This window comes from Bactrocera latifrons, unplaced genomic scaffold, assembly GCF_001853355.1.
Source record: "Bactrocera latifrons isolate USDA-ARS-PBARC rearing strain unplaced genomic scaffold, ASM185335v1 scaffold_49, whole genome shotgun sequence".
Classification (NCBI taxonomy): domain Eukaryota; kingdom Metazoa; phylum Arthropoda; class Insecta; order Diptera; family Tephritidae; genus Bactrocera; species Bactrocera latifrons.
This window is the reverse complement of record NW_017537145.1, coordinates 1,224,156-1,239,714: the sequence shown is the minus strand read 5'-3', so window position 1 is coordinate 1,239,714 and position 15,559 is coordinate 1,224,156. Positions and strand designations below refer to the sequence as shown.

Genomic DNA, 15,559 nt, shown 5'->3' with positions numbered 1-15,559 from the left:
GCTATTTTGTCAGAACTCAAGTCCTAGTATAGAAAACTTTTTTTTTGTGACGATTATTGTTAAATTGAAATTTTTCAGATCAGACAGCTATGGTCTTAAAAACTGATCGATCAAACTCAAGTCCGTGCATGGAAAACTATTTGAGATTTGGAATATATTATTATCCAAGGCAGGGCTACAATCTCCGAAGAAATTTTTCAGATCGGGTCACTATAGCTTATAGCTTTTATTAAAGGTGATCGATCAAAGTCTCTTAATTCCGACAAAAGACACCATTTTGAGATATACACCAGGGAAAGGTTTTATAGCGTCGAAGTAGCCGAAGTTAACGGTTTAATAATTTCTAACAAAGTTTAACTTATTTGGTTTCAGAAACACCAGCCATTTCTTCAAATTAAGTGTCAAGGTTTTTCGGAAAAAAGCTTTACTCGGCGTAAGGGTTATGGGAGGGGAATCTAATTAAATTCAATAGGCAATTGAGTTAATCTAATCACTTGTCTTGGCCTAGTTTTAACATTATATTAATCTATAAGCATTGCTAGTTTCTAAATCACCCAAAGTCCAAATGACGACCAGTATGTTAAGAACAAATGAAGGCAATATTTACATTTATAATAAAAAGATATTTCTAATAAATAATAAAATTATCATAGACCAAAACTATACGCATGTTAATAATAAGAAAAGCTCGAGAAATAACTAGTGAAAGAACCAAGAATATCATTTTGGTTGAGAATAATAAAAAATAATTTAAACCCCATACATGTTACCGTTCCCTAAAAAAGAGGTTTCAAATAAGAGGGAATAATTTCTTTAAAATAAAGCATAATAATTGCTAAGGAAATCCAAATGGTTTTTTATTTAGTGTAAAGCATAATCTATACAATTACGTTCTAAATATAATATCATACAAATGGCGGAACGAAATCGATTAACTCAATTTTCGAGTATTTTTTTCACTAAATCAAGACGTATGTAATGAATATCACAATCAATATTGGCTTCTAAAGCTTAAAGAGCGTCTGGTTTATTGCTAACGACCAATTATTTCAAATAACCACACAAGAAGTCGTCTAATGGAGGTTAATCACAACTTCTTGGAGGCCGATTAACGTCACAATTTCTTGATGACAATCTCCAAACCTTTCTCGCTATAATTCGATTGTTACCCTTGCAATATGGCACTTAAAGCTGTCTTGTTGGAACGAGATGTTGTCAGGATCAACTTCTTTCAATTGAGGTCATAAAAAGTTGATTATCATCGTTCTATACCGCTCTCCATTTACAGTAACGGTGTCAGCAGATTCATTTTGAAAGAAGTACGGACCGGTGACTCCAGCAGACTAAAAACACTACACTGGAAATTTTGTTGTTAATGAATAATTTTCTTTGCAACAGAATCCAAATTTTTTTTATTTACCGCACTATTCAAATGGAAATGAGTCTCATCGGAAAAGATGATTTAGTTAAAAAAAAATCCTTTCGTTTCAAAGTTGTTACAAGGAAAAATCAGCATACTCACGACGTTTACGATAGTCCTTTAGCTTCAGTTCTGGATTGAGAACAATTTTATATGGATGCAAGGCCAAATCCTTTTTCAAAATCCGCCAGGTTGTGGTTTGAGGCAGTCCCAATCCTTGAGAACCTCCTAGAATCGACAAACAGCAACACTTGCCTGCAGGGCAGCAATATTTTCATTATTTCGAGAAATTCATTGTCTTATTGGCTTGAACTATACTTGAACATTATGTAAAAAAAATTTACAAAAGCGCACGAAAAATTGCAACTGCAGACCGATTATTTTGGTAATAAAATTGAACAATTTTTAAGCATTGTTCCTTCATATATCTTTTCATGTTGAAATTGTAATCATTACTGAATACAATGATAAAAAATTACAGAACATGACATATTAAAAATGGGCGAAACGACACTCAGAAATATCATCCTATTGGAAAGCTCTGTCCGTTTAGCCTTTTTTTGTTTCGATTTTGTATGAAACGTGATTTACAAAGCAAATTTGGAAGGTGTTATATAGTTGGACAACTCCTAAACAAATACTGAGAATATTAAGTATAAGTCTATATATCGGTGGAAAATGTGTTTAGAGGACTTTAAACTCATTTTAGTATCTGAAATCAAACAATCAGTACCACCAAAGTACTAAAATGAGTCTTCAAAAACTTACCCATTTTCTCGAATCAAAAATACTCGAAAAACGAATTTATATATGTATATACTAAATCTATTAAATAAAGAAGCATCTGCTCAATGACAGATAAATTGTCCTAATTGCAATTACTAAAGTAGCAGCTTGTCAAAAAACTCATTAATTATCTCATAAGCATTTCCAGAAACTTAAGTTGTACTTCAACAAATTACGAAATGTAAAGCGATTGCAACTTCAAAATTGTGGGTACTTAATTTAAAGTGAAATTTGCGTGGGGGGAATTAAGAGAAAAATGGGGTTCTTAATGTTTTAATGGCAGTTGAAGCCTAAAGAAACTTATTTTTAGTTGCTGTTTATTTTTGTCTGCTAAGCAATTATTTAGAATTATGGTATAATTATAGAGTTTTATGATTTCCCTACACATTTTCAAGTTGTCAGCGGCTGTTGACTTGCCCAAACGAATATTTAAAGTGCTTTTTAGAACAAATTGTGCCAAACTGTTGAGCTTTGTCTAATGTTGAGGTGCCCAGTAGCAACAACTATGTATGTAAACTCACTGAACTTGACCTCAAATATACGCGTACATTTTTGAGTACTTTGTATAAACACACACATTATAACACACACTTATATGACATACATATACATACATACATATACTATATGTATGTATATATCCGAATTTCTATTCGTTAAGTGAGAATTAGTTTCGCTAGTCTTTTCATACACTTCTTTTGACTTCGTTTCAAGCTTACGTATTTGCTGTATCCAATTGCAACGGTATCTGCCACCTAAATGTTTTTATGTATTCTACAAATGTAACTGAACTATTTTGTAACTGTCAATATTAACTCGCTATTATGCCCACCAGTTTTTCGTGACGCATTTCCGCTCCGACAGACACGTTTCCACTAAAGCTGCACAAAACCACTTGACTCACTGTGTCACACACTTTTCAATGCAAACACATGTTTTACGCATATGTATACATATGTACATATTTATACAGATATGGTATATAGTCATATTTCAGTTTGTACAAATATCTCTACTGTCTGCCTGCCTCACTGAACTAGTTTTTTTTTTACGTTTTTTAAGCGGCTTATGCGCTATTCTTTGCGCTGTCATTTGGAGGCTTCTGTCTGTCGCGTCTTTTATCGATACACTGTTCAATATACGCATTCTTACAGTCTTGCACTTGTGCTGACATCTTGCGTTGACCTGTGCCACAAAATGACCCAATTCATATTGAATGCATTCAGCTGGATGCCGACTTTGAAGTCAGCCGTCGACAGAGGTCATTCCCGCTGCGTGCAAGTTGTTTGTACAGCAGTTATGAATATATAAAGCAATATATAAATATATAAGTAAATAGGTGCAAGCACAAGTGCCAACTACAGCGTTATTGAAGTGAAATGAAAGAGAAATTGGATTAAGTGCTTTTTTGTCCTCTATGGATTCAGCGTCGTAAGCTTATACCGCCCCTCTGTCTTCCAATTCAGTGACCCGTCGAAAAGTTTTTGTGTGGCATTTACTTTTGATAAGGCATGTTTTCGCGAGCTTATAAATGTTGACACATACATCCAGATTTCAGCGCCGGACTTAAGACTCGTGGTTACTTGAGAATTTATTGCAGTAGTGCGCGCTAAAAATAAAGTGGAGGTAAGAATTTGAATGGGATCGAAAGAAGAACTGAACAATATCGGAATAAATTGTTCGTTGTATTGAATATTCAGTTTCGAATTAAGTGAGGACGTGTTCTTATGCATTTACTACCGAGTGAACAAGTAAACTTTAGCAAGAGTTAGGAGGAAATGCATAAATGCTTAATTTCTTTGCGATATTCCTCACATTGAACAATACATATAGTATTTATGTATCACCAACCGAGAACCAGGAGAGTGATATTACCAATTTTCACCATTTTCTGCGACGAAAACAGTCAAATAGTAAAGCCTCTATTAGTTCAGTATGTTTACTTTGGTTTCTTCATTGGTATGGACTTAATAATAGAGGTGTAAACAAAGTGAATCATCAGAAATACACATAATAATCGGGCTTACGAGATGCACGCTGTATTTTCAGTTGTTAAATTCTTAGGTTATTATCTAGACAATAATTACCGGTCAATGCGTGCTACTAGATTGTATAGATATCTCGGCGAGAATTAATAATCTGGAATGATTGTAAAAGCCAATATGATAATTGAAAAGTTATTCAGGACGGACATCGTATCGTATATCGGCAGGAGTGCTTTTTAAGCAGGGCAGAAGTGGAAAGTGTTGCCAGAAGCAAACAACTTCATTTCTACTGGGTGTCAGGTCACAAAAGCAACAGTGAAATACTGTACGAGATTGACAAGATTGGTGTACGGTTAACACTCGAAAACGTGATCGACGTTGGAAAGCCCATGCGTGGTCTATACAATGATCTGTACAGACGCATGGTAAGGAGATTAAAAACCCGCTGGAACAACCTACCTGGGCGCAAAACTGCAAGATTCTTGCGTAAAACGGTAGATCGGAAGTACACAAAACATCTATTGGCACTCGATAGAAGAAACTGTAGAAACATGATCGGAATACTAACAGGTCACTGATTGTTGGCGACACACCCCCGCGGAATGGCGCTGACAGATCGAAAAGGCTACAGGAAACGTCTAGAGTAAGGCACCAGGGAAGCAGAGGATCATCTCTCATGCAATAGTTCCACATTAGCAAGACTACGCTGTAAGCATATGGGATCTCCTCCGGTTGATACACTGGAAGAGGTGTTGATAGTGAGGTCTCAGAATCTGTTGAAATTCAAGCGCAGGCATCCTAAAGGTTTTCTTGGACATGGAAACTGAACGCCATCTGGTATCGCAAAGGAATAAACTGGTCTATGCGTGCCTTATTGGCCTATCAGATTAACTTAATCTATTCGTGACAAAGGCAAAACCAACAATAATTTGGCTCTTAAATCTTTGCTACCTCCGAGTGATATTTTATAAAAAATTTCTTGTATAGGGAATCTTAGAAACAGCTGAAATTTTATAACGAGCTTTCTCGGAGAGTACACGCAGGTGCTTAGCGAAATGTTTGTGTATAAGCATTTCACAATTTATCCATATCGTGATGTTCACTATGGAACTTCCAAATAAAGATAGGTGTATTATATAATATCGATGTATTCACTCTTTCATAAAACATGTGATCAAATTTTACCTGGACTAACAAAAAAAATATATTTTTATATAAATTCATACAAATCTGTAAGGCTTAAACCAAATTTCCATGGCTGTAGGTATTTCAGCGATTTTTTTTTTTTTTTTTGTTTTTTTCTGTTTTAGGTTGATTTTTGAATTGCCAATGGACAGCTTCAACGACTTTTTTTACTACGTCTCGTCATCAATAATGATGCGTTTTTTGAAAATGGATTTTTCGCTATGTTGTGAAGCATCTCACTTCTAATCGACATCATTTTTATACCCTCGGAACAAAGTTGCTAAGGAGAGTATTATAGTTTTGTTCACATAACGGTTGTTTGTAAGTCCTAAAACTAAAAGAGTCAGATATAGGATTAGATATACCAAACTGATCAGGGTGACGAGTAGAGTTGAAATAAGGATGTCTGTCTGTCCGTGTGTCCGCCCGTCCGTGCAAGCTGTAACTTGAGTAAAAATTGAGATATCATGATGAAACTTGGTACACGTATTTCTTGGCTCCATAAGCTCCATAAGGTTAAGTTCGAAGATGTGCAAAATCGGCCTACTGCCTATAAAGTGTCATAACTAAGGCACAGAATTTGCATTAGGGAGGGGCATATTGTGACGTATTTTTTTTCGAAAAGTGGGCGTGGCCCTGCCTCCTACTAAGTTTTTGTAACTAACAAAAAACGTCGGAAACACTAAATTTTACGGAAGAAATGGCAGAAGGAAGCTGCACCCAGGCTTTTTTTAAAAATTGAAAATGGGAGTGGCATCGCCCACTTATGGACCAAAAACCATATCTCAAGAACTACTCGACCGATTTCAATGAAATTCGGTATATAATATCTTAAAACCCTGATGACATGTACGAAATAAGGGTGAAATCTGTTCACAACCACGCCTGCTTCCAATATAACGCTATTTTGAATTCAATCTGATGCCTTCTGTGTATAATATATACATTAGGAACCAATGATGATAGCGGAATAAAACTTTACACAAATACGGTATTTGAGCTGAGGTATCCCTTGTGGAAAAGTTGTCGTGATCGGACTATAACTTTTCAAGGTCCTTGATATCGAACACGAAGAACTCAGTGCCTAACCTAACCTAACCTAATTTTTCAAAAAATATCGGTAAATCTCTCAGATTTCATGTAATTCAGAGGGCATCATTTTTATACTCTCGATATAAGGTTACATATACCAAAGTGATCATGGTGACGAGTAAAGTTTAAATGCGGATGTCTGTCTATCCGTCCGTGCAAGCTGTAACTTGAGTAAAAATTGAGATATCTTGATGAAACTTATCATGCGAGAGTATAAAATGTTCGGTGACACCCGAACTCAGCCCTTCTTTACTTGTTGCAATAGATTTCGATCTTTTGGTATGAGTCTAGCATTGACACGCTTCATACCCGAATCATTAACTAAAATATGTTGGGTTGATTGATAGGAGTGGTTGATATCTTAGATAAATCGCTACTGCAGGTCGGCTTCCGAGGACAAACGACTCGCATGAGGCAGATTTTCAATGACTTCATGATCTTGTCTAAATGTGTTGTGCCTTTCAAATTTATGTGTTCGTGATAAAATAAACTCCCAGAAACACTTGCGCAATACTTTTAACGATTATGTAGCTTTGATTTTATTGAAAACACAAATCTCATAAAAATCGCGAGGCAAACTTTTCGCGCCGTAAACAAACAGCTGCCAAACACACACACCAATTGACACATGGCGATCAAAATTGACACGAACATAAACAAGATTTTACCAATATAGGAAAATTTTTAATCGACGAAAATAAAAAATATACTATATATTTTTATATAAATGATCTGCGTGGTGATGTTATTCGATTTATTAATATACGTCAGTCTGTCCGTCTATATATAAGCAAGCGATTCTCTCAGTTTTTGAGATCTGAAATTTTGGACACTCTGTTTCCCTCTAAAAAGCTACTCATTTGTCGGAGTAGCTAATATCGGACAACTGTTGAATATAGCTGTCATACAAACTGGACGCAAGACCTTGTGTGGTAACTTATTTATTTGACATGGCATATAGTATTCAAGAAATTTGGCATAGATTATTATCCAAACAATCCGTAAAATACCAGAAAAAAATTTCCAGATCTGGATTTCTATCTGATATAGCTGCTATACAAACTGAGTTTTCAAAATCATGTTGGATGGAAATTTTTTTATATTATATTTTTATATAATTATTCGTCACAGCCCAAGTTAACTTTGTTTATTGTTTTTTATTAAAAAATAATTAATATCTACGAATGTATGTATATGTCTATATGTATGTGTCATTCAATCTTTAAATTAGAGATATATCTATAAGAACAAAAATAACTTGAAACTTAACTAAATACACATAAAAGTAACTCGATAACTATTTCAAAGATTTCCACCCTACGCAGATAGAAAGACAATTATTTTACGGCAAAGTACGGCCAACACATAGCATAAGCTATCAACCTTTCAATGCAATCAACTCTAGCGGTGATTTTCAATTTTCCTTCAATTTACACACTTCTTAGGTTCGCACTTAAGCAAGTTCGCAACTAACTTTGCGCGCCTTGTAAGCAAGTGGGTGTGTATGTATGGACGTTCGGGCACTTTTGATGGCCTCTTCGAGTTATAGAAATGCCCGCACGCATGCTTACTCACACGCGGTATTCCACAGACGACAACAAGCATGATAACGGTGTTGACACCGGCGACTTTGATAGGTATGCAAGCTGGGCTATCTTAAGACTTAAGTAAACTTTGTTATCTTTCGTGTGGCCCAAATACTTCACTTTATTCATTGAAGCAATGTGTGATGTTATGAGTGAGCGGAGGTATGTACATACATACATATGTATGGGTGTATGCACTTATACTCTGTAATCAACTGATAAGCGGTAGAGGGACACAATGAAGCATGCAAGCGGCTAGTTTTGTCAAACACGAAAGAGCGCAGTGGATATTTATATAGTACATATCACAAGGGGTTATGAGGAGTAAAAGCGCCAACCAGGAAATGAAAACTTTTCAGTACGAACCGATACCAGCCACTGTCTTTGAAAATTTTACAATGTCAATTTGTAGCTAGCATGTCTTCAAATGAAATAAGCAACAAAATGTTCAAAAACCTTCGCTTAAAACAACAACACGACAATTGAGCTTTATTCCATACAAAAATAGGTTTATGCTTGATTGTAAGTAAATAAAGTATGGCAATAGAAGAGCGTTCGAAGAAAAACTGCAAAGCAAACCTAAAAAATTGCTTGAAATTATTATCCCAATTATCACTTATTTCTTATTTTTTGAAACCCAAGAGACAAGTGAAAAATAAAGTCCAATTTGTGAGCCGAACATTTTCACTTTTTCCATTTACTTCGAATAAACTTCGTGTGCTGCACTGCCAGACGTTTGCTGTTGGTTCTTTCCCGGCCACTTTGGCATGTGGTGAACCAACCTCAAATTGCGGCAAATAATCAAAATATATTACGGTAAAGAAGGCAGTAAAAAATCAACCAAAAAGTTCACTGATGATGAAATGGACAAAAGCGTATGAGCCGAAAGCAATCTAATGAACCAGAGCAATGTTAGTTAATAACATTTCAGATGAGTTGCTCTTAGGCAGACGTACCAAATAAATGGTGTACAACAAAAGCAACAACATAACACAAGGCACAATACTCGTTTAGCACTCAATATAGACCTTCAGTAAAAACAAAAAATATGTTTGTATGTACACTGTTGTGCAAAAAGTTTCGTTGTGTAAAATTCTTCAGTTGAAAATAAGCGAAAAGTCAAAAACGACAACAACACAGTTAAATAGATAAATGGAAACATAGGACTTTAGGCACAATGAAATTTATGTGCCATCAATGTGTGGCAGGCAATTCAATAACCGAGATTGTTGATTGCAACGCTCTAACATTCTTAAGGTATTTGGTAAATAAAAGATACGCGCGGCTACACGGTTATCTCACAGTTAACATCTCGTACAGCATTCCGAGATAAAGCAGAACACCATATTTCGGCATTTGCCGAAGAAATGCTTGTTTGTGTTATTTTCAAGGAATTTTATTTATGTAGCTCGCTCTGTTCCAAGTTCATTTTGCCTTCTTCGTTAGAATCTGCAAGACACTTGATAATCATAATATTTTCAGCTTTTTCGGTTGTTCTGAACCGGTTTTGCACATGCGGCGCTCAATGCCTAGCAATTTCGCGTTACTTAACACGCAATTGGTCGCTGTTTGAACTTAAAGTGCCCTGTTGGGAAAACGGAAGCTTCTCGTTTTAGAGGGGATGTTCTTGAATAAAATTACCTTAAGATTATCACACGAATGAGGAGAGAAGTGTATGTAAATAAAGTGAACTAGGTCTAATACTTTAAACTACAGCTTACAAACATTTAAATTTGTACTTTTGGATATATTGAGAACCCATTCAAAGAAACATAGTTTAGATCAAGAAAAGAACTAGTTTTTAACGGAAAGACCTATATAACATAATAGAACCGAAGCAATAAGGCGTTTTTTTAGAGAAATGGTTGTTTTAGATCAGAACAGATAACGCGAACTAAACCCTCAAATTTGAAGATAACCATCTGAAATTTGCAATCATCTTTCCATCAAATGAAGCTGCTTATTTGTCGTAAAAGTCAATATCGGATCTTTTTAACGTACTATATAGCTGTTATGCAAATTGAACGTTCAAAATCAAGAGCTTGTATGTAAAACTTTTTTATTTAGGAAGATACCTTCACAGGATTTGGCAAAGTAAAATGACAGCAGAAATTTTTTAGATCGGACAACATCACAAGATATATTCAAGAGATTTTACATGGATTATTTGCCAAAGCAAAGGTTGGGTTAGGTTAATCTGGTAGACCAACAAGCCATGCATAGACCAGTTTGGGCCTTTGCAATACCAGATGGAGTTCACTTGCTAAGTCCAAGGCTCGCTTAGGCTCCGCGTGACACGAATTTGAACAGACTCTGCCTCTTCATTGCCGATACCTCCTAGAGTGTATCATATTGTAGGGACTTCGGATGCCTACAGCGAAGTCTTGCCAATTCGGGACAAGTCTAGACATTTCCTGCAGTGCGTGTGTCGTATTCCCATTATGTTCCCACAGTCTTCTCTATCGAATGCCAATATAAATTTTATGTACTTCCGATCTACCATTTTGCACATGATTTTTGCAGGTTTGCACCCTGGTAGATCGTTCCATCGGGTCTTGATTTTCTCCACCATGTTTCTGTCGAGATCGTCGTATTGACAATGCATGGGTTTCCCGTTTCTTGGGTTTCACGTTTTCGGATGTTAGCTGTATACCATTCTTCGAAATCTCGTCCACTATTTTTTAATGCCATCGATGCCTTTGTGGCCTAGCACCCAGTAGAAATGAAATTGCTTTTTTCTGGCAACATTTTATACAGCTGCCCAGCTTCCGAAAGACACCTCTGGCCGACATGTGATACAAAGTTACTGCCTTGATTGCTGCTTGGCTGCCTAGGTAGATGTTGACTCTAAAATTGCCTCAGCTTGAAATATACCGTAGTGGTCCGCCTTAAAAAGTCGCCTTATGCCTAACTCTGGAAAAGTTAGGCATGCCAAAGCATGGCAACGATCTCAGAACAAGTTGTTGAGATCGGATCACTATTGCTTAGAGCTGCCAACTGACCGATCAAAATCAAAATAAAGATCTTTTTATACTCTTTTATGCTATATAAATGCATCTATGAAGCGTACAACCACTTCGGTGCATCCGAACGTTCTTTCTTGTTTCATTATCTAATTGCCCCACTCAAGCGCATTCTCTCGATCGCTATCGAACCTTTACTTCGTCCTTTGTAAATATTCCTTATATTACTACTTATTTACTTAGCGACTTTCTTACAGTTCGTAGACAAGTTCACAAAATAAATCAAGAATAATAGAAAGTGATCTTACGACAGCTTCGTCCCGTTACTTTTTTGGAGTACATTTGACAGAAGAATTTATTAGTTTCTGGCATCATGAACGGAAGATATCTTCTTTGTTTAATTATAAAAGTTTGACAATTTGTATTTTTATTATTATATGTTCAATATATGTGACCTGGTCTACGGAAAGGGGGCTTAGGTGTCCAAAAATCCAAAAAATCAAATTTCACTTTTTAATTGATTCGGATGGAAGATGAGATTTTTAACAGCTGTTTCCCAGAAAACTAGTTTTCGCACGTTAGCTCCCTTTTCGTAGACCAGGTCACATATACAAATAAATAGAAGTATGCACCATGTACATATATATATGTATATTTGCTTTGAAGCTTTCGTCTCTCGCGAGTTCATTTTCCCAAGTAAATATTTTTCTTTAGTTCATTTGGCATTGGCATTTTATGTTTCCTGTTGAAGTTCCACAATATTTTTTTCTAATGAGCAAAACGGATAAAGAAATATCGGGTGATTTTTTAAGAGCTTGATAACTTTTTTAAAAAAAAAAACGCATAAAATTTGCAAAATCTCATCGGTTCTTTATTTGAAACGTTAGATTGGTTCATGACATTTACTTTTTGAAGATAATTTCATTTAAATGTTGACCGCGGCTGCGTCTTAGGTGGTCCATTCGGAAAGTCCAATTTTGGGCAACTTTTTCGAGCATTTCGGCCGGAATAGCCCGAATTTCTTCGGAAATGTTGTCTTCCAAAGCTGGAATAGTTGCTGGCTTATTTCTGTAGACTTTAGACTTGACGTAGCCCCACAAAAAATAGTCTAAAGGCGTTAAATCGCATGATCTTGGTGGCCAACTTACGGGTCCATTTCTTGAGATGAATTGTTCTCCGAAGTTTTCCCTCAAAATGGCCATAGAATCGCGAGCTGTGTGGCATGTAGCGCCATCTTGTTGAAACCACATGTCAACCAAGTTCCTGTCTCTTATACACATCTAGATGTGTATAAGAGACAGGTCCAATGATTCCACCAGCGTATAAACCACACCAAACAGTGCATTTTTCGGGATGCATGGGCAGTTCTTGAACGGCTTCTGGTTGCTCTTCACCCCAAATGCGGCAATTTTGCTTATTTACGTAGCCATTCAACCAGAAATGAGCCTCATCGCTGAACAAAATTTGTCGATAAAAACCGAACCCGAACCGAACACTGATTTTGGTAATAAAATTCAATGATTTGCAAGCGTTGCTCGTTAGTAAGTCTATTCATGATGAAATGTCAAAGCATACTGAGCATCTTTCTCTTTGACACCATGTCTGATATCCCACGTGATCTGTCAAATACTAATGCATGAAAATCCTAACCTCAAAAAAATCACCCTAAACTACGAGCACATGTGTGTTGGTATATTGGGTGATCCAAGTAGAGATACCTTTTTTCAATAACGTTTTGTGACAGATCAGACGTAAGTCGTGTCAAGCTGTCATGTTATATTTGTTTAGTATTGTTTGGCATTTTATCACAGAAAGACTTACGTCTGAACAAAATATAGTCGATTCGGCGCAGTTCGCAGCAACTCTGACTGATGTATGGGACGACTAGGCGCATTTTACGTCGAGATCTTAAATTGAAAGCGTATAAAATACAGCTTGTGCAAGATCTGAAGCCGTTCGACCTACCCAAGGGTTCTTGAAAAGTTCCAAGATGACCGACTTTTTGGAGCCAAATTTTGTTCGGCGATTTAGTCTATTCCGGTTCAATGGGTATGTAACCAAGCGAAATTTCCGCATTTGGAACGAAGAGCAACCTGAAGAGATGGAAGAGATGCCATTTCGTCCAGAAAAAACGGTTTGGTGTGGTTTGTGAGCGGGTGAAATCATCAGCCCATATTTCTTTAAAAATAACGCCGATTAGAACGTAACCGTCAATAGCGACCGTTATCGCGCCATGATAATTTGATGCCTGAAATTGATGCTCCTGATCTCGACGACTTTTCGTTTCAACAAAACGTCGCCATTTACCACACATCGCATTAGTCAATGGATTTATTGAGAGTACACTACGGTGAATAGATAATATCCCGTTTTAGACCGATCGATTGGCCACCAAGATCGTGTGATGTTACACAGTTAGACTTTTTCCTTTGGGAAAATCTAAAGTCTTAAGTCCATGCGCACAATTCCGATTCGATTCAAGACTTGTAGCAAAACATCACGCGTGTTATTTGCCAGTTACCAGTCGAAATGCTCGAACGAAACATCGAAAATCGGACTCAACAGATGGACCATCTGAGACATAGGCACGGAAAACATTTGAAAGAGATAATCTTCGAAAAATAAAAGGATGGTTTTCGAATGATATCGAATATTTTTCTTTAAAAAAAAGTAGGGAATAGCGAAATGGATCACTCTTTAAAAAGATAGCATGACGTGAGCTTACCGAGAAACGTACCAGTAGGTTGTTATTTAAAATTATAATAAAATATCAGGCAAAAAAAAATCCATTTAGCTCCTTCTCCACTTAATTTAATGCTATGCGACGAAATAAAATGCAATTTTGAATATAGAAATCATTTTGAAGTTTTAACTTACCAAGTTGAAGCAAAAGTAAAACGAGCGTTGATCGGTTGTATTTTGCTGATTTCGTACGTGCAGTTATGGAAATTTAATCTGGAATATAAAGTATGTAAAATATAATATATTTTTATTAAATATATAACCAGTTTGAGGGTTACAATAATAAAACGCAATTACAATTTTTGAGTTTTTAATCGAATTTTGCCGTACAAAAACTTGATTTTTCTTCACTTTGTACGGCAGCTATGTACTATAGATTTCAGATCGATATCTCAAAAATTGAGGGACTAGTTCACATAATACATACACATGTACGTAGATTGGTATAAAAAGAATAATTATTATTCCTCTTCATCATCATCATCAGCATTTGCTTCAATAAGTTTGCTCACAATTGCTGTGAAGTCTTCACAATTCTTCAATACCAGTAAATTAAAATCGTAAATTTTCAAAAATGAAATTAACACTTTGTCAATATAATTATAGCACTTTGTCTATAATATCAAAATAAAAAACTTTGTTTCAATAAAACGTCATTCGCAACTCAATAACAGTTGAAATAAACTACGACGATACTCTTCTGCTAGCGGTTCCAACGGAAAACGAACGGTAGTTTAGCGATTAAAAGCAATATTCATAAAGTCAAAAAGTTCAATTTTTTCCCACAACAATATTGATTGGGTTTTGTTACTCACATACATATGTTTGTATGTATATAATATTGAGCCTCCATATGTATGTACATATGTATATAGTTAATCTTTTCGAACACAATCACTAATTTATACAAATTTATTTTCTTTATTCAATTGAAAAATTATACAAATCGTCAAAAATACAATAAAAGCGAAACACAGTCAAAACAGACAGACCAGCAAACAAGGCGAGTTATGCAGAGATGAAAAATTACATATACAGTGCTAAACACCAGACAACAATTGCTAGAAATTCCTAATACTTGACCGCACCTCAACCGAAATGGGAAAAGTCAGGCGAAAAAGAAAAATGGAGAAGAAAAATTGACAGCGGCAACTCCAGAGAAAAGATGTTTCAAATAACTTTCTTTGTACGAAAGGTCAATGTGTATGTATGTATGTCCAAGAGGCACTTCATGGGTATATGGGCTGATGCGTTCAGCGCTTATGTAACAATTGAGACAGTTGTTGTGAATCTTAAAAAGCTTAGGCCAACGTGATCTAGCATTTTTGGTTGAGTACGCGCACACAAAATTAAGAAAAAGCTGACTTTTTGACTAAACATAAATGTATATACATACATATAGTATTAAAATATATTTTTCCTTTCTTATTTTATCTATGTAGTTGTCAGCCGCTACAGCAGTGAAGTCACGCTTCATTAATCAAATCTTCGTGCAAATGTCAAGTAACTCATATACATATATTGGGAGAGGTAAACGTGTTGCTCCTACCTACTTACATACATACATAAATATATATGAAATGTATGTAATTCTATACATTGTGCATAGTTTCTAGACTTTCTTCAAGTTGCAAGCCTGTCCCCCAAAGCATGCCATTGCGCATACAAATGAAGCTATCACCAAGAGAGAGATAATAATGAGGTGCCGACAAGTAGGGCGGCTGCTGCTGAATACTCTCATCAGGATAAAATACCCAAAAAAAGAAGTTTTTGGCTTTTTGGCGACGAAAATAATTCAGC

General features: G+C 35.9%; 1 protein-coding gene across 1 annotated transcript in view; it reads right to left on the bottom strand.

Annotated features, from left to right (window-relative positions):
• The window catches only part of LOC108973587, a gene marked incomplete in the record, with an annotated part of 146,942 nt that overhangs the window by 117,474 nt on the left and 13,909 nt on the right, over positions 1-15,559 (bottom strand). Inside the window, 1 exon segment of the mRNA XM_018940956.1 lies at positions 13,895-13,972.